This window comes from Phallusia mammillata, chromosome 4, assembly GCF_965637545.1.
Source record: "Phallusia mammillata chromosome 4, kaPhaMamm4.hap1.1, whole genome shotgun sequence".
Lineage (NCBI taxonomy): Eukaryota > Metazoa > Chordata > Ascidiacea > Phlebobranchia > Ascidiidae > Phallusia > Phallusia mammillata.
In genome coordinates this window covers 8,590,861-8,605,860 of record NC_137255.1, presented here as the reverse complement: position 1 = coordinate 8,605,860, position 15,000 = coordinate 8,590,861, and the positions used below count along the sequence as shown (strand labels likewise).

General features: G+C 43.0%; 28 non-coding genes across 28 annotated transcripts; 20 read left to right on the top strand and 8 right to left on the bottom strand.

Annotated features, from left to right (window-relative positions):
* Positions 1–149: 149 nt before the first annotated feature.
* Trnap-ugg (transfer RNA proline (anticodon UGG)) lies at positions 150–221 on the bottom strand. The gene has a single exon. It is a non-coding gene; the product is annotated as a tRNA-Pro (tRNA).
* A 137-nt stretch (positions 222–358) lies between these two features.
* Positions 359–431, top strand: Trnak-cuu (transfer RNA lysine (anticodon CUU)). The gene has a single exon. It is a non-coding gene; the product is annotated as a tRNA-Lys (tRNA).
* Positions 432–768: 337 nt separating this feature from the next.
* Positions 769–840, bottom strand: Trnap-agg (transfer RNA proline (anticodon AGG)). The gene has a single exon. It is a non-coding gene; the product is annotated as a tRNA-Pro (tRNA).
* Positions 841–977: 137 nt separating this feature from the next.
* Positions 978–1,050, top strand: Trnak-cuu (transfer RNA lysine (anticodon CUU)). The gene has a single exon. It is a non-coding gene; the product is annotated as a tRNA-Lys (tRNA).
* Positions 1,051–1,820: 770 nt separating this feature from the next.
* Trnak-cuu (transfer RNA lysine (anticodon CUU)) lies at positions 1,821–1,893 on the top strand. The gene has a single exon. It is a non-coding gene; the product is annotated as a tRNA-Lys (tRNA).
* Positions 1,894–2,226: 333 nt separating this feature from the next.
* On the bottom strand, positions 2,227–2,298 carry Trnap-ugg (transfer RNA proline (anticodon UGG)). The gene has a single exon. It is a non-coding gene; the product is annotated as a tRNA-Pro (tRNA).
* A 143-nt stretch (positions 2,299–2,441) lies between these two features.
* Positions 2,442–2,514, top strand: Trnak-cuu (transfer RNA lysine (anticodon CUU)). The gene has a single exon. It is a non-coding gene; the product is annotated as a tRNA-Lys (tRNA).
* Positions 2,515–3,284: 770 nt separating this feature from the next.
* Positions 3,285–3,357, top strand: Trnak-cuu (transfer RNA lysine (anticodon CUU)). The gene has a single exon. It is a non-coding gene; the product is annotated as a tRNA-Lys (tRNA).
* Positions 3,358–4,126: 769 nt separating this feature from the next.
* Positions 4,127–4,199, top strand: Trnak-cuu (transfer RNA lysine (anticodon CUU)). Its single transcript has one exon. It is a non-coding gene; the product is annotated as a tRNA-Lys (tRNA).
* A 337-nt stretch (positions 4,200–4,536) lies between these two features.
* Positions 4,537–4,608, bottom strand: Trnap-agg (transfer RNA proline (anticodon AGG)). The gene has a single exon. It is a non-coding gene; the product is annotated as a tRNA-Pro (tRNA).
* A 137-nt stretch (positions 4,609–4,745) lies between these two features.
* Positions 4,746–4,818, top strand: Trnak-cuu (transfer RNA lysine (anticodon CUU)). The gene has a single exon. It is a non-coding gene; the product is annotated as a tRNA-Lys (tRNA).
* Positions 4,819–5,588: 770 nt separating this feature from the next.
* Trnak-cuu (transfer RNA lysine (anticodon CUU)) lies at positions 5,589–5,661 on the top strand. The gene has a single exon. It is a non-coding gene; the product is annotated as a tRNA-Lys (tRNA).
* Positions 5,662–6,431: 770 nt separating this feature from the next.
* Trnak-cuu (transfer RNA lysine (anticodon CUU)) lies at positions 6,432–6,504 on the top strand. Its single transcript has one exon. It is a non-coding gene; the product is annotated as a tRNA-Lys (tRNA).
* Positions 6,505–7,273: 769 nt separating this feature from the next.
* Trnak-cuu (transfer RNA lysine (anticodon CUU)) lies at positions 7,274–7,346 on the top strand. Its single transcript has one exon. It is a non-coding gene; the product is annotated as a tRNA-Lys (tRNA).
* Positions 7,347–7,683: 337 nt separating this feature from the next.
* Positions 7,684–7,755, bottom strand: Trnap-agg (transfer RNA proline (anticodon AGG)). The gene has a single exon. It is a non-coding gene; the product is annotated as a tRNA-Pro (tRNA).
* A 137-nt stretch (positions 7,756–7,892) lies between these two features.
* Positions 7,893–7,965, top strand: Trnak-cuu (transfer RNA lysine (anticodon CUU)). Its single transcript has one exon. It is a non-coding gene; the product is annotated as a tRNA-Lys (tRNA).
* Positions 7,966–8,735: 770 nt separating this feature from the next.
* On the top strand, positions 8,736–8,808 carry Trnak-cuu (transfer RNA lysine (anticodon CUU)). Its single transcript has one exon. It is a non-coding gene; the product is annotated as a tRNA-Lys (tRNA).
* Positions 8,809–9,141: 333 nt separating this feature from the next.
* Trnap-ugg (transfer RNA proline (anticodon UGG)) lies at positions 9,142–9,213 on the bottom strand. The gene has a single exon. It is a non-coding gene; the product is annotated as a tRNA-Pro (tRNA).
* Positions 9,214–9,356: 143 nt separating this feature from the next.
* Trnak-cuu (transfer RNA lysine (anticodon CUU)) lies at positions 9,357–9,429 on the top strand. Its single transcript has one exon. It is a non-coding gene; the product is annotated as a tRNA-Lys (tRNA).
* A 770-nt stretch (positions 9,430–10,199) lies between these two features.
* On the top strand, positions 10,200–10,272 carry Trnak-cuu (transfer RNA lysine (anticodon CUU)). Its single transcript has one exon. It is a non-coding gene; the product is annotated as a tRNA-Lys (tRNA).
* Positions 10,273–11,041: 769 nt separating this feature from the next.
* On the top strand, positions 11,042–11,114 carry Trnak-cuu (transfer RNA lysine (anticodon CUU)). The gene has a single exon. It is a non-coding gene; the product is annotated as a tRNA-Lys (tRNA).
* A 337-nt stretch (positions 11,115–11,451) lies between these two features.
* Trnap-agg (transfer RNA proline (anticodon AGG)) lies at positions 11,452–11,523 on the bottom strand. The gene has a single exon. It is a non-coding gene; the product is annotated as a tRNA-Pro (tRNA).
* Positions 11,524–11,660: 137 nt separating this feature from the next.
* Trnak-cuu (transfer RNA lysine (anticodon CUU)) lies at positions 11,661–11,733 on the top strand. The gene has a single exon. It is a non-coding gene; the product is annotated as a tRNA-Lys (tRNA).
* A 770-nt stretch (positions 11,734–12,503) lies between these two features.
* Positions 12,504–12,576, top strand: Trnak-cuu (transfer RNA lysine (anticodon CUU)). Its single transcript has one exon. It is a non-coding gene; the product is annotated as a tRNA-Lys (tRNA).
* Positions 12,577–12,909: 333 nt separating this feature from the next.
* Positions 12,910–12,981, bottom strand: Trnap-ugg (transfer RNA proline (anticodon UGG)). Its single transcript has one exon. It is a non-coding gene; the product is annotated as a tRNA-Pro (tRNA).
* A 143-nt stretch (positions 12,982–13,124) lies between these two features.
* On the top strand, positions 13,125–13,197 carry Trnak-cuu (transfer RNA lysine (anticodon CUU)). The gene has a single exon. It is a non-coding gene; the product is annotated as a tRNA-Lys (tRNA).
* Positions 13,198–13,967: 770 nt separating this feature from the next.
* Positions 13,968–14,040, top strand: Trnak-cuu (transfer RNA lysine (anticodon CUU)). The gene has a single exon. It is a non-coding gene; the product is annotated as a tRNA-Lys (tRNA).
* A 769-nt stretch (positions 14,041–14,809) lies between these two features.
* On the top strand, positions 14,810–14,882 carry Trnak-cuu (transfer RNA lysine (anticodon CUU)). The gene has a single exon. It is a non-coding gene; the product is annotated as a tRNA-Lys (tRNA).
* The last annotated feature ends 118 nt before the right edge of the window (positions 14,883–15,000 follow it).

The window sequence follows — 15,000 nt, the reverse complement described above, 5'->3', positions numbered from 1 at the left end:
GTTGCGTTCACGCATTTAATTGTTTGTTCGTTTTTTTCAAATGATAGATTTGATTCTAACAAATGGAAGCGTGCGATATAAGACAGATTGTTTCGATAACCCAGTCATTCAAAATATACTTGTACGTTGCGACCAAAAGTGTTATAGAAGGGCTCGTCCGGGATTTGAACCCGGGACCTCTCGCACCCAAAGCGAGAATCATACCCCTAGACCAACGAGCCGATGTGTTAACTGCATGTATACATAAGGCTTGTTCAAAACAGAAAATTCGAACCTTTGCCATTGTCGTATGTTCACACCTATGTGATGTGTATTGCTTGGAAGGTTTACGCATTTTGAGTCGACTGTAACCTTGTGCGCCCGGCTAGCTCAGTCGGTAGAGCGTTGGACTCTTAATCCAACGGTCGTGGGTTCGAGCCCCACGTTGGGCGATATTTTGTGCGAAGTATTAGATTGGATGAGACAGATTTGTAAATCAGGCAAACTAGCTGATTTGTAATTATTTTCAAGTGTTTGGCATGGCTTGTACCAAAGCATTTGACACGAAGACAACATTTTGTTTAAGTGGCAATTATATTGCATGTAACAAACAAACTGTTCAAAGATCGAAGTAAGAAACCTTGCGTTCACGCATTTAATTGTTGGTTTGTTTTTTCAAATGATAGATTTGATTGTAAGGCACGGAAGCGTACGATATAAGACAGACGTGTATCGATAACCCAGTCATTTAAAATGTACTTGTACGTTGCGACCAAAAGTGTTATAGAAGGGCTCGTCCGGGATTTGAACCCGGGACCTCTCGCACCCTAAGCGAGAATCATACCCCTAGACCAACGAACCGATGTGTCAACTGCACGTATAAACAAGAATTGTTTTAACCAGAAAGTCCGATCCTTTGCCATTATCGTATGTTCACACCTATGTGGTGTGTATTGTTTGGAAGGTTTACGCATTTTGAGTCGACTGCAACCTTGTGCGCCCGGCTAGCTCAGTCGGTAGAGCGTTGGACTCTTAATCCAACGGTCGTGGGTTCGAACCCCACGTTGGGCGATATTTTGTGCGAAGTATTAGATTGGATGAGACAGATTTGTAAATCAGGCAAACCAGCTGATTTGTAATTCTTTTCAAGTGTTTGGCATGGCTTGTACCAAAGCATTTGACACGAAGACAACATTTTGTTTAAGTGGCAATTATATTGCATGTAACAAACAAACTGTTCAAAGATCGAAGTAAGAAACCTTGCGTTCACGCATTTAATTGTTGGTTTGTTTTTTCAAATGATAGATTTGATTGTAAGGCACGGAAGCGTACGATATAAGACAGACGTGTATCGATAACCCAGTCATTTAAAATGTGCTTGCACGTTGCGACCAAAAGTGTTATAAAAGGGCTCGTCCGGGATTTGAACCCGGGACCTCTCGCACCCTAAGCGAGAATCATACCCCTAGACCAGTGGTTCTCAAACTTTTTGTTGTTGCGACGCCCCTGGAAAAGTTTTCTGGACTTGCGACGCACCAGGAAACAAAAGTTATTGAGGAAACTTGTTATTAAAGCTGTGTTTATTGATACAACAACAAAAAGCCACGAAACGAAACTATTCTGTGACGCCCTTGGAAGATTGAAACGACGCACCAGGGCGTCGCGACGCACAGTTTGAGAACTACTGCCCTAGATCAACGAGCCGATGTGTCAACTGCACGTATAAACAAGAATTGTTTTAACCAGAAAGTTCGATCCTTTGCCATTATCGTATGTTCACGCCTGTGTGATGTGTATTGCTTGGAAGGTTTACCCATTTTGTGTCGACTGCAAACTTGTGCGCCCGGCTAGCTCAGTCGGTAGAGCGTTGGACTCTTAATCCAACGGTCGTGGGTTCGAGCCCCACGTTGGGCGATAGTTTGTGCGAAGTATTAGATTGGAAGAAAACTTTGCAATTCCGAAAAAGTGGCTGATTTGGCTTTTTTCAATTGTTTGGCATGATTTATACCAAAGCATTTGACACAAAGACAACATTTTGTTGAATTGGCAATTATATTGCATTGAACAAACAAACTGTTTAAAGATCAAAGTAAGAAACGTTGCGTTCACGCATGTAATTGTTTGTTCGTTTTTTTCAAATGATAGATTTGATTCTAACAAATGTAAGCGTGCGATATAAGACAGATTGTTTCGATAACCCAGTCATTCAAAATATACTTGTACGTTGCGACCAAAAGTGTTATAGAAGGGCTCGTCCGGGATTTGAACCCGGGACCTCTCGCACCCAAAGCGAGAATCATACCCCTAGACCAACGAGCCGATGTGTTAACTGCATGTAACTTATACATAAGGCTTGTTAAAAAACAGAAAGTTCGAACCTTTGCCATTGTCGTATGTTCACACCTATGTGATGTGTATTGCTTGGAAGGTTTAGGCATTTTGAGTCGACTGCAACCTTGTGCGCCCGGCTAGCTCAGTCGGTAGAGCGTTGGACTCTTAATCCAACGGTCGTCGGTTCGAGCCCCACGTTGGGCGATATTTTGTGCGAAGTATTAGATTGGATGAGACAGATTTGTAAATCAGGCAAACCAGCTGATTTGTAATCCTTTTCAAGTGTTTGGCATGGCTTGTACCAAAGCATTTGACACGAAGACAACATTTTGTTTAAGTGGCAATTATATTGCATGTAACAAACAAACTGTTCAAAGATCGAAGTAAGAAACCTTGCGTTCACGCATTTAATTGTTGGTTTGTTTTTTCAAATGATAGATTTGATTGTAAGGCACGGAAGCGTACGATATAAGACAGACGTGTATCGATAACCCAGTCATTTAAAATGTGCTTGTACGTTGCGACCAAAAGTGTTATAAAAGGGCTCGTCCGGGATTTGAACCCGGGACCTCTCGCACCCTAAGCGAGAATCATACCCCTAGACCAGTGGTTCTCAAACTTTTTGTTGTTGCGACGCCCCTGGAAAAGTTTTCTGGACTTGCGACGCACCAGGAAACAAAAGTTATTGAGGAAACTTGTTATTAAAGCTGTGTTTATTGATACAACAACAAAAATCCACGAAACGAAACTATTCAGTGACGCCCTTGGAAGATTGAAACGACGCACCAGGGCGTCGCGACGCACAGTTCGAGAACTACTGCCCTAGATCAACGAGCCGATGTGTCAACTGCACGTATAAACAAGAATTGTTTTAACCAGAAAGTTCGATCCTTTGCCATTATCGCATGTTCACGCCTGTGTGACGTGTATTGCTTGGAAGGTTTACCCATTTTGTGTCGACTGCAACCTTGTGCGCCCGGCTAGCTCAGTCGGTAGAGCGTTGGACTCTTAATCCAACGGTCGTCGGTTCGAGCCCCACGTTGGGCGATATTTTGTGCGAAGTATTAGATTGGATGCGAGAGATTTGTAAATCAGGCAAACCAGCTGATTTGTAATCCTTTTCAAGTGTTTGGCATGGATTGTACCAAAGCATTTGACACGAAGACAACATTTTGTTTAAGTGGCAATTATATTGCATGTAACAAACAAACTGTTCAAAGATCGAAGTAAGAAACCTTGCGTTCACGCATTTAATTGTTGGTTTGTTTTTTCAAATGATAGATTTGATTGTAAGGCACGGAAGCGTACGATATAAGACAGACGTGTATCGATAACCCAGTCATTTAAAATGTGCTTGTACGTTGCGACCAAAAGTGTTATAAAAGGGCTCGTCCGGGATTTGAACCCGGGACCTCTCGCACCCTAAGCGAGAATCATACCCCTAGACCAGTGGTTCTCAAACTTTTTGTTGTTGCGACGCCCCTGGAAAAGTTTTCTGGACTTGCGACGCACCAGGAAACAAAAGTTATTGAGGAAACTTGTTATTAAAGCTGTGTTTATTGATACAACAACAAAAAGCCACGAAACGAAAGTATTCTGTGACGCCCTTGGAAGATTGAAACGACGCACCAGGGCGTCGCGACGCACAGTTCGAGAACTACTGCCCTAGATCAACGAGCCGATGTGTCAACTGCACGTATAAACAAGAATTGTTTAACCAGAAAGTTCGATCCTTTGCCATTATCGCATGTTCACGCCTGTGTGATGTGTATTGCTTGGAAGGTTTACCCATTTTGTGTCGACTGCAACCTTGTGCGCCCGGCTAGCTCAGTCGGTAGAGCGTTGGACTCTTAATCCAACGGTCGTGGGTTCGAGCCCCACGTTGGGCGATATTTTGTGCGAAGTATTAGATTGGATGAGACAGATTTGTAAATCAGGCAAACTAGCTGATTTGTAATTATATTCAAGTGTTTGTCATGGCTTGTACCAAAGCATTTGACACGAAGACAACATTTTGTTTAAGTGGCAATTATATTGCATGTAACAAACAAACTGTTCAAAGATCGAAGTAAGAAACCTTGCGTTCACGCATTTAATTGTTGGTTTGTTTTTTCAAATGATAGATTTGATTGTAAGGCACGGAAGCGTACGATATAAGACAGACGTGTATCGATAACCCAGTCATTTAAAATGTACTTGTACGTTGCGACCAAAAGTGTTATAGAAGGGCTCGTCCGGGATTTGAACCCGGGACCTCTCGCACCCTAAGCGAGAATCATACCCCTAGACCAACGAACCGATGTGTCAACTGCACGTATAAACAAGAATTGTTTTAACCAGAAAGTCCGATCCTTTGCCATTATCGTATGTTCACACCTATGTGGTGTGTATTGTTTGGAAGGTTTACGCATTTTGAGTCGACTGCAACCTTGTGCGCCCGGCTAGCTCAGTCGGTAGAGCGTTGGACTCTTAATCCAACGGTCGTGGGTTCGAGCCCCACGTTGGGCGATATTTTGTGCGAAGTATTAGATTGGATGAGACAGATTTGTAAATCAGGCAAACCAGCTGATTTGGAATTCTTTTCAAGTGTTTGGCATGGCTTGTACCAAAGCATTTGACACGAAGACAACATTTTGTTTAAGTGGCAATTATATTGCATGTAACAAACAAACTGTTCAAAGATCGAAGTAAGAAACCTTGCGTTCACGCATTTAATTGTTGGTTTGTTTTTTCAAATGATAGATTTGATTGTAAGGCACGGAAGCGTACGATATAAGACTGACGTGTATCGATAACCCAGTCATTTAAAATGTGCTTGTACGTTGCGACCAAAAGTGTTATAGAAGGGCTCGTCCGGGATTTGAACCCGGGACCTCTCGCACCCTAAGCGAGAATCATACCCCTAGACCAGTGGTTCTCAAACTTTTTGTTGTTGCGACGCCCCTGGAAAAGTTTTCTGGACTTGCGACGCACCAGGAAACAAAAGTTATTGAGGAAACTTGTTATTAAAGCTGTGTTTATTGATACAACAACAAAAAGCCACGAAACGAAACTATTCTGTGACGCCCTTGGAAGATTGAAACGACGCACCAGGGCGTCGCGACGCACAGTTTGAGAACTACTGCCCTAGATCAACGAGCCGATGTGTCAACTGCACGTATAAACAAGAATTGTTTTAACCAGAAAGTCCGATCCTTTGCCATTATCGTATGTTCACACCTATGTGATGTGTATTGCTTGGAAGGTTTAGGCATTTTGAGTCGACTGCAACCTTGTGCGCCCGGCTAGCTCAGTCGGTAGAGCGTTGGACTCTTAATCCAACGGTCGTCGGTTCGAGCCCCACGTTGGGCGATATTTTGTGCGAAGTATTAGATTGGATGAGACAGATTTGTAAATCAGGCAAACCAGCTGATTTGTAATCCTTTTCAAGTGTTTGGCATGGCTTGTACCAAAGCATTTGACACGAAGACAACATTTTGTTTAAGTGGCAATTATATTGCATGTAACAAACAAACTGTTCAAAGATCGAAGTAAGAAACCTTGCGTTCACGCATTTAATTGTTGGTTTGTTTTTTCAAATGATAGATTTGATTGTAAGGCACGGAAGCGTACGATATAAGACAGACGTGTATCGATAACCCAGTCATTTAAAATGTGCTTGTACGTTGCGACCAAAAGTGTTATAAAAGGGCTCGTCCGGGATTTGAACCCGGGACCTCTCGCACCCTAAGCGAGAATCATACCCCTAGACCAGTGGTTCTCAAACTTTTTGTTGTTGCGACGCCCCTGGAAAAGTTTTCTGGACTTGCGACGCACCAGGAAACAAAAGTTATTGAGGAAACTTGTTATTAAAGCTGTGTTTATTGATACAACAACAAAAATCCACGAAACGAAACTATTCAGTGACGCCCTTGGAAGATTGAAACGACGCACCAGGGCGTCGCGACGCACAGTTCGAGAACTACTGCCCTAGATCAACGAGCCGATGTGTCAACTGCACGTATAAACAAGAATTGTTTTAACCAGAAAGTTCGATCCTTTGCCATTATCGCATGTTCACGCCTGTGTGACGTGTATTGCTTGGAAGGTTTACCCATTTTGTGTCGACTGCAACCTTGTGCGCCCGGCTAGCTCAGTCGGTAGAGCGTTGGACTCTTAATCCAACGGTCGTCGGTTCGAGCCCCACGTTGGGCGATATTTTGTGCGAAGTATTAGATTGGATGCGAGAGATTTGTAAATCAGGCAAACCAGCTGATTTGTAATCCTTTTCAAGTGTTTGGCATGGATTGTACCAAAGCATTTGACACGAAGACAACATTTTGTTTAAGTGGCAATTATATTGCATGTAACAAACAAACTGTTCAAAGATCGAAGTAAGAAACCTTGCGTTCACGCATTTAATTGTTGGTTTGTTTTTTCAAATGATAGATTTGATTGTAAGGCACGGAAGCGTACGATATAAGACAGACGTGTATCGATAACCCAGTCATTTAAAATGTGCTTGTACGTTGCGACCAAAAGTGTTATAAAAGGGCTCGTCCGGGATTTGAACCCGGGACCTCTCGCACCCTAAGCGAGAATCATACCCCTAGACCAGTGGTTCTCAAACTTTTTGTTGTTGCGACGCCCCTGGAAAAGTTTTCTGGACTTGCGACGCACCAGGAAACAAAAGTTATTGAGGAAACTTGTTATTAAAGCTGTGTTTATTGATACAACAACAAAAAGCCACGAAACGAAAGTATTCTGTGACGCCCTTGGAAGATTGAAACGACGCACCAGGGCGTCGCGACGCACAGTTCGAGAACTACTGCCCTAGATCAACGAGCCGATGTGTCAACTGCACGTATAAACAAGAATTGTTTAACCAGAAAGTTCGATCCTTTGCCATTATCGCATGTTCACGCCTGTGTGATGTGTATTGCTTGGAAGGTTTACCCATTTTGTGTCGACTGCAACCTTGTGCGCCCGGCTAGCTCAGTCGGTAGAGCGTTGGACTCTTAATCCAACGGTCGTGGGTTCGAGCCCCACGTTGGGCGATATTTTGTGCGAAGTTTTAGATTGGATGAGACAGATTTGTAAATCAGGCAAACTAGCTGATTTGTAATTATTTTCAAGTGTTTGTCATGGCTTGTACCAAAGCATTTGACACGAAGACAACATTTTGTTTAAGTGGCAATTATATTGCATGTAACAAACAAACTGTTCAAAGATCGAAGTAAGAAACCTTGCGTTCACGCATTTAATTGTTGGTTTGTTTTTTCAAATGATAGATTTGATTGTAAGGCACGGAAGCGTACGATATAAGACAGACGTGTATCGATAACCCAGTCATTTAAAATGTACTTGTACGTTGCGACCAAAAGTGTTATAGAAGGGCTCGTCCGGGATTTGAACCCGGGACCTCTCGCACCCTAAGCGAGAATCATACCCCTAGACCAACGAACCGATGTGTCAACTGCACGTATAAACAAGAATTGTTTTAACCAGAAAGTCCGATCCTTTGCCATTATCGTATGTTCACACCTATGTGGTGTGTATTGTTTGGAAGGTTTACGCATTTTGAGTCGACTGCAACCTTGTGCGCCCGGCTAGCTCAGTCGGTAGAGCGTTGGACTCTTAATCCAACGGTCGTGGGTTCGAGCCCCACGTTGGGCGATATTTTGTGCGAAGTATTAGATTGGATGAGACAGATTTGTAAATCAGGCAAACCAGCTGATTTGGAATTCTTTTCAAGTGTTTGGCATGGCTTGTACCAAAGCATTTGACACGAAGACAACATTTTGTTTAAGTGGCAATTATATTGCATGTAACAAACAAACTGTTCAAAGATCGAAGTAAGAAACCTTGCGTTCACGCATTTAATTGTTGGTTTGTTTTTTCAAATGATAGATTTGATTGTAAGGCACGGAAGCGTACGATATAAGACTGACGTGTATCGATAACCCAGTCATTTAAAATGTGCTTGTACGTTGCGACCAAAAGTGTTATAGAAGGGCTCGTCCGGGATTTGAACCCGGGACCTCTCGCACCCTAAGCGAGAATCATACCCCTAGACCAGTGGTTCTCAAACTTTTTGTTGTTGCGACGCCCCTGGAAAAGTTTTCTGGACTTGCGACGCACCAGGAAACAAAAGTTATTGAGGAAACTTGTTATTAAAGCTGTGTTTATTGATACAACAACAAAAAGCCACGAAACGAAACTATTCTGTGAAGCCCTTGGAAGATTGAAACGACGCACCAGGGCGTCGCGACGCACAGTTTGAGAACTACTGCCCTAGATCAACGAGCCGATGTGTCAACTGCACGTATAAACAAGAATTGTTTTAACCAGAAAGTTCGATCCTTTGCCATTATCGTATGTTCACGCCTGTGTGATGTGTATTGCTTGGAAGGTTTACCCATTTTGTGTCGACTGCAAACTTGTGCGCCCGGCTAGCTCAGTCGGTAGAGCGTTGGACTCTTAATCCAACGGTCGTGGGTTCGAGCCCCACGTTGGGCGATAGTTTGTGCGAAGTATTAGATTGGAAGAAAACTTTGCAGTTCCGAAAAAGTGGCTGATTTGGCTTTTTTCAATTGTTTGGCATGATTTATACCAAAGCATTTGACACAAAGACAACATTTTGTTGAATTGGCAATTATATTGCATTGAACAAACAAACTGTTTAAAGATCAAAGTAAGAAACGTTGCGTTCACGCATGTAATTGTTTGTTCGTTTTTTTCAAATGATAGATTTGATTCTAACAAATGGAAGCGTGCGATATAAGACAGATTGTTTCGATAACCCAGTCATTCAAAATATACTTGTACGTTGCGACCAAAAGTGTTATAGAAGGGCTCGTCCGGGATTTGAACCCGGGACCTCTCGCACCCAAAGCGAGAATCATACCCCTAGACCAACGAGCCGATGTGTTAACTGCATGTAACTTATACATAAGGCTTGTTAAAAAACAGAAAGTTCGAACCTTTGCCATTGTCGTATGTTCACACCTATGTGATGTGTATTGCTTGGAAGGTTTACGCATTTTGAGTCGACTGCAACCTTGTGCGCCCGGCTAGCTCAGTCGGTAGAGCGTTGGACTCTTAATCCAACGGTCGTCGGTTCGAGCCCCACGTTGGGCGATATTTTGTGCGAAGTATTAGATTGGATGAGACAGATTTGTAAATCAGGCAAACCAGCAGATTTGTAATCCTTTTCAAGTGTTTGGCATGGCTTGTACCAAAGCATTTGACACGAAGACAACATTTTGTTTAAGTGGCAATTATATTGCATGTAACAAACAAACTGTTCAAAGATCGAAGTAAGAAACCTTGCGTTCACGCATTTAATTGTTGGTTTGTTTTTTCAAATGATAGATTTGATTGTAAGGCACGGAAGCGTACGATATAAGACAGACGTGTATCGATAACCCAGTCATTTAAAATGTGCTTGTACGTTGCGACCAAAAGTGTTATAAAAGGGCTCGTCCGGGATTTGAACCCGGGACCTCTCGCACCCTAAGCGAGAATCATACCCCTAGACCAGTGGTTCTCAAACTTTTTGTTGTTGCGACGCCCCTGGAAAAGTTTTCTGGACTTGCGACGCACCAGGAAACAAAAGTTATTGAGGAAACTTGTTATTAAAGCTGTGTTTATTGATACAACAACAAAAAGCCACGAAACGAAACTATTCAGTGACGCCCTTGGAAGATTGAAACGACGCACCAGGGCGTCGCGACGCACAGTTCGAGAACTACTGCCCTAGATCAACGAGCCGATGTGTCAACTGCACGTATAAACAAGAATTGTTTTAACCAGAAAGTTCGATCCTTTGCCATTATCGCATGTTCACGCCTGTGTGACGTGTATTGCTTGGAAGGTTTACCCATTTTGTGTCGACTGCAACCTTGTGCGCCCGGCTAGCTCAGTCGGTAGAGCGTTGGACTCTTAATCCAACGGTCGTGGGTTCGAGCCCCACGTTGGGCGATATTTTGTGCGAAGTATTAGATTGGATGCGAGAGATTTGTAAATCAGGCAAACCAGCTGATTTGTAATCCTTTTCAAGTGTTTGGCATGGATTGTACCAAAGCATTTGACACGAAGACAACATTTTGTTTAAGTGGCAATTATATTGCATGTAACAAACAAACTGTTCAAAGATCGAAGTAAGAAACCTTGCGTTCACGCATTTAATTGTTGGTTTGTTTTTTCAAATGATAGATTTGATTGTAAGGCACGGAAGCGTACGATATAAGACAGACGTGTATCGATAACCCAGTCATTTAAAATGTGCTTGTACGTTGCGACCAAAAGTGTTATAAAAGGGCTCGTCCGGGATTTGAACCCGGGACCTCTCGCACCCTAAGCGAGAATCATACCCCTAGACCAGTGGTTCTCAAACTTTTTGTTGTTGCGACGCCCCTGGAAAAGTTTTCTGGACTTGCGACGAACCAGGAAACTAAAGTTATTGAGGAAACTTGTTATTAAAGCTGTGTTTATTGATACAACAACAAAAAGCCACGAAACGAAAGTATTCTGTGACGCCCTTGGAAGATTGAAACGACGCACCAGGGCGTCGCGACGCACAGTTCGAGAACTACTGCCCTAGATCAACGAGCCGATGTGTCAACTGCACGTATAAACAAGAATTGTTTAACCAGAAAGTCCGATCCTTTGCCATTATCGCATGTTCACGCCTGTGTGATGTGTATTGCTTGGAAGGTTTACCCATTTTGTGTCGACTGCAACCTTGTGCGCCCGGCTAGCTCAGTCGGTAGAGCGTTGGACTCTTAATCCAACGGTCGTGGGTTCGAGCCCCACGTTGGGCGATATTTTGTGCGAAGTATTAGATTGGATGCGACAGATTTGTAAATCAGGCAAACTAGCTGATTTGTAATTATTTTCAAGTGTTTGGCATGGCTTGTACCAAAGCATTTGACACGAAGACAACATTTTGTTTAAGTGGCAATTATATTGCATGTAACAAACAAACTGTTCAAAGATCGAAGTAAGAAACCTTGCGTTCACGCATTTAATTGTTGGTTTGTTTTTTCAAATGATAGATTTGATTGTAAGGCACGGAAGCGTACGATATAAGACAGACGTGTATCGATAACCCAGTCATTTAAAATGTACTTGTACGTTGCGACCAAAAGTGTTATAGAAGGGCTCGTCCGGGATTTGAACCCGGGACCTCTCGCACCCTAAGCGAGAATCATACCCCTAGACCAACGAACCGATGTGTCAACTGCACGTATAAACAAGAATTGTTTTAACCAGAAAGTCCGATCCTTTGCCATTATCGTATGTTCACACCTATGTGGTGTGTATTGTTTGGAAGGTTTACGCATTTTGAGTCGACTGCAACCTTGTGCGCCCGGCTAGCTCAGTCGGTAGAGCGTTGGACTCTTAATCCAACGGTCGTGGGTTCGAGCCCCACGTTGGGCGATATTTTGTGCGAAGTATTAGATTGGATGAGACAGATTTGTAAATCAGGCAAACCAGCTGATTTGGAATTCTTTTCAAGTGTTTGGCATGGCTTGTACCAAAGCATTTGACACGAAGACAACATTTTGTTTAAGTGGCAATTATATTGCATGTAACAAACAAACTGTTCAAAGATCGAAGTAAGAAACCTTGCGTTCACGCATTTAATTGTTGGTTTGTTTTTTCAAATGATAGATTTGATTGTAAGGCACGGAAGCGTACGATATAAGACAGACGTGTATCGATAACCCAGTCATTTAAAATGTGCTTGTACGTTGCGACCAAAAGTGTTATAGAAGGGCTCGTCCGGGATTTGAACCCGGGACCTCTCGCACCCTAAGCGAGAATCATACCCCTAGACCAGTGGTTCTCAAACTTTTTGTTGTTGCGACGCCCCTGGAAAAGTTTTCTGGACTTGCGACGCACCAGGAAACAAAAGTTATTGAGGAAACTTGTTATTAAAGCTGTGTTTATTGATACAACAACAAAAAGCCACGAAACGAAACTATTCTGTGACGCCCTTGGAAGATTGAAACGACGCACCAGGGCGTCGCGACGCACAGTTTGAGAACTACTGCCCTAGATCAACGAGCCGATGTGTCAACTGCACGTATAAACAAGAATTGTTTTAACCAGAAAGTTCGATCCTTTGCCATTATCGTATGTTCACGCCTGTGTGATGTGTATTGCTTGGAAGGTTTACCCATTTTGTTTCGACTGCAAACTTGTGCGCCCGGCTAGCTCAGTCGGTAGAGCGTTGGACTCTTAATCCAACGGTCGTGGGTTCGAGCCCCACGTTGGGCGATAGTTTGTGCGAAGTATTAGATTGGAAGAAAACTTTGCAGTTCCGATAAAGTGGCTGATTTGGCTTTTTTCAATTGTTTGGCATGATTTATACCAAAGCATTTGACACAAAGACAACATTTTGTTGAATTGGCAATTATATTGCATTGAACAAACAAACTGTTTAAAGATCAAAGTAAGAAACGTTGCGTTCACGCATGTAATTGTTTGTTCGTTTTTTTCAAATGATAGATTTGATTCTAACAAATGGAAGCGTGCGATATAAGACAGATTGTTTCGATAACCCAGTCATTCAAAATATACTTGTACGTTGCGACCAAAAGTGTTATAGAAGGGCTCGTCCGGGATTTGAACCCGGGACCTCTCGCACCCAAAGCGAGAATCATACCCCTAGACCAACGAGCCGATGTGTTAACTGCATGTAACTTATACATAAGGCTTGTTAAAAAACAGAAAGTTCGAACCTTTGCCATTGTCGTATGTTCACACCTATGTGATGTGTATTGCTTGGAAGGTTTACGCATTTTGAGTCGACTGCAACCTTGTGCGCCCGGCTAGCTCAGTCGGTAGAGCGTTGGACTCTTAATCCAACGGTCGTGGGTTCGAGCCCCACGTTGGGCGATATTTTGTGCGAAGTATTAGATTGGATGAGACAGATTTGTAAATCAGGCAAACCAGCTGATTTGTAATCCTTTTCAAGTGTTTGGCATGGCTTGTACCAAAGCATTTGACACGAAGACAACATTTTGTTTAAGTGGCAATTATATTGCATGTAACAAACAAACTGTTCAAAGATCGAAGTAAGAAACCTTGCGTTCACGCATTTAATTGTTGGTTTGTTTTTTCAAATGATAGATTTGATTGTAAGGCACGGAAGCGTACGATATAAGACAGACGTGTATCGATAACCCAGTCATTTAAAATGTGCTTGTACGTTGCGACCAAAAGTGTTATAAAAGGGCTCGTCCGGGATTTGAACCCGGGACCTCTCGCACCCTAAGCGAGAATCATACCCCTAGACCAGTGGTTCTCAAACTTTTTGTTGTTGCGACGCCCCTGGAAAAGTTTTCTGGACTTGCGACGCACCAGGAAACAAAAGTTATTGAGGAAACTTGTTATTAAAGCTGTGTTTATTGATACAACAACAAAAAGCCACGAAACGAAACTATTCTGTGACGCCCTTGGAAGATTGAAACGACGCACCAGGGCGTCGCGACGCACAGTTCGAGAACTACTGCCCTAGATCAACGAGCCGATGTGTCAACTGCACGTATAAACAAGAATTGTTTTAACCAGAAAGTTCGATCCTTTGCCATTATCGCATGTTCACGCCTGTGTGACGTGTATTGCTTGGAAGGTTTACCCATTTTGTGTCGACTGCAACCTTGTGCGCCCGGCTAGCTCAGTCGGTAGAGCGTTGGACTCTTAATCCAACGGTCGTGGGTTCGAGCCCCACGTTGGGCGATATTTTGTGCGAAGTATTAGATTGGATGCGAGAGATTTGTAAATCAGGCAAACCAGCTGATTTGTAATCCTTTTCAAGTGTTTGGCATGGCTTGTACCAAAGCATTTGACACGAAGACAACATTTTGTTTAAGTGGCAATTATATTGCATGTAACAAACAAACTGTTCAAAGATCCAAGTAAGAAACGTTGCGTTCACGCATTTAATTGTTGGTTTGTTTTTTCAAATGATAGATTTGATTGTAAGGCACGGAAGCGTACGATATAAGACAGACGTGTATCGATAACCCAGTCATTTAAAATGTGCTTGTACGTTGCGACCAAAAGTGTTATAAAAGGGCTCGTCCGGGATTTGAACCCTGGACCTCTCGCACCCTAAGCGAGAATCATACCCCTAGACCAGTGGTTCTCAAACTTTTTGTTGTTGCGACGCCCCTGGAAAAGTTTTCTGGACTTGCGACGCACCAGGAAACAAAAGTTATTGAGGAAACTTGTTATTAAAGCTGTGTTTATTGATACAACAACAAAAAGCCACGAAACGAAAGTATTCTGTGACGCCCTTGGAAGATTGAAACGACGCACCAGGGCGTCGCGACGCACAGTTCGAGAACTACTGCCCTAGATCAACGAGCCGATGTGTCAACTGCACGTATAAACAAGAATTGTTTAACCAGAAAGTTCGATCCTTTGCCATTATCGCATGTTCACGCCTGTGTGATGTGTATTGCTTGGAAGGTTTACCCATTTTGTGTCGACTGCAACCTTGTGCGCCCGGCTAGCTCAGTCGGTAGAGCGTTGGACTCTTAATCCAACGGTCGTGGGTTCGAGCCCCACGTTGGGCGATAGTTTGTGCGAAGTATTAGATTGGAAGAAAACTTTGCAGTTCCGATAAAGTGGCTGATTTGGCTTTTTTCAATTGTTTGGCATGATTTATACCAAAGCATTTGACACAAAGACAAC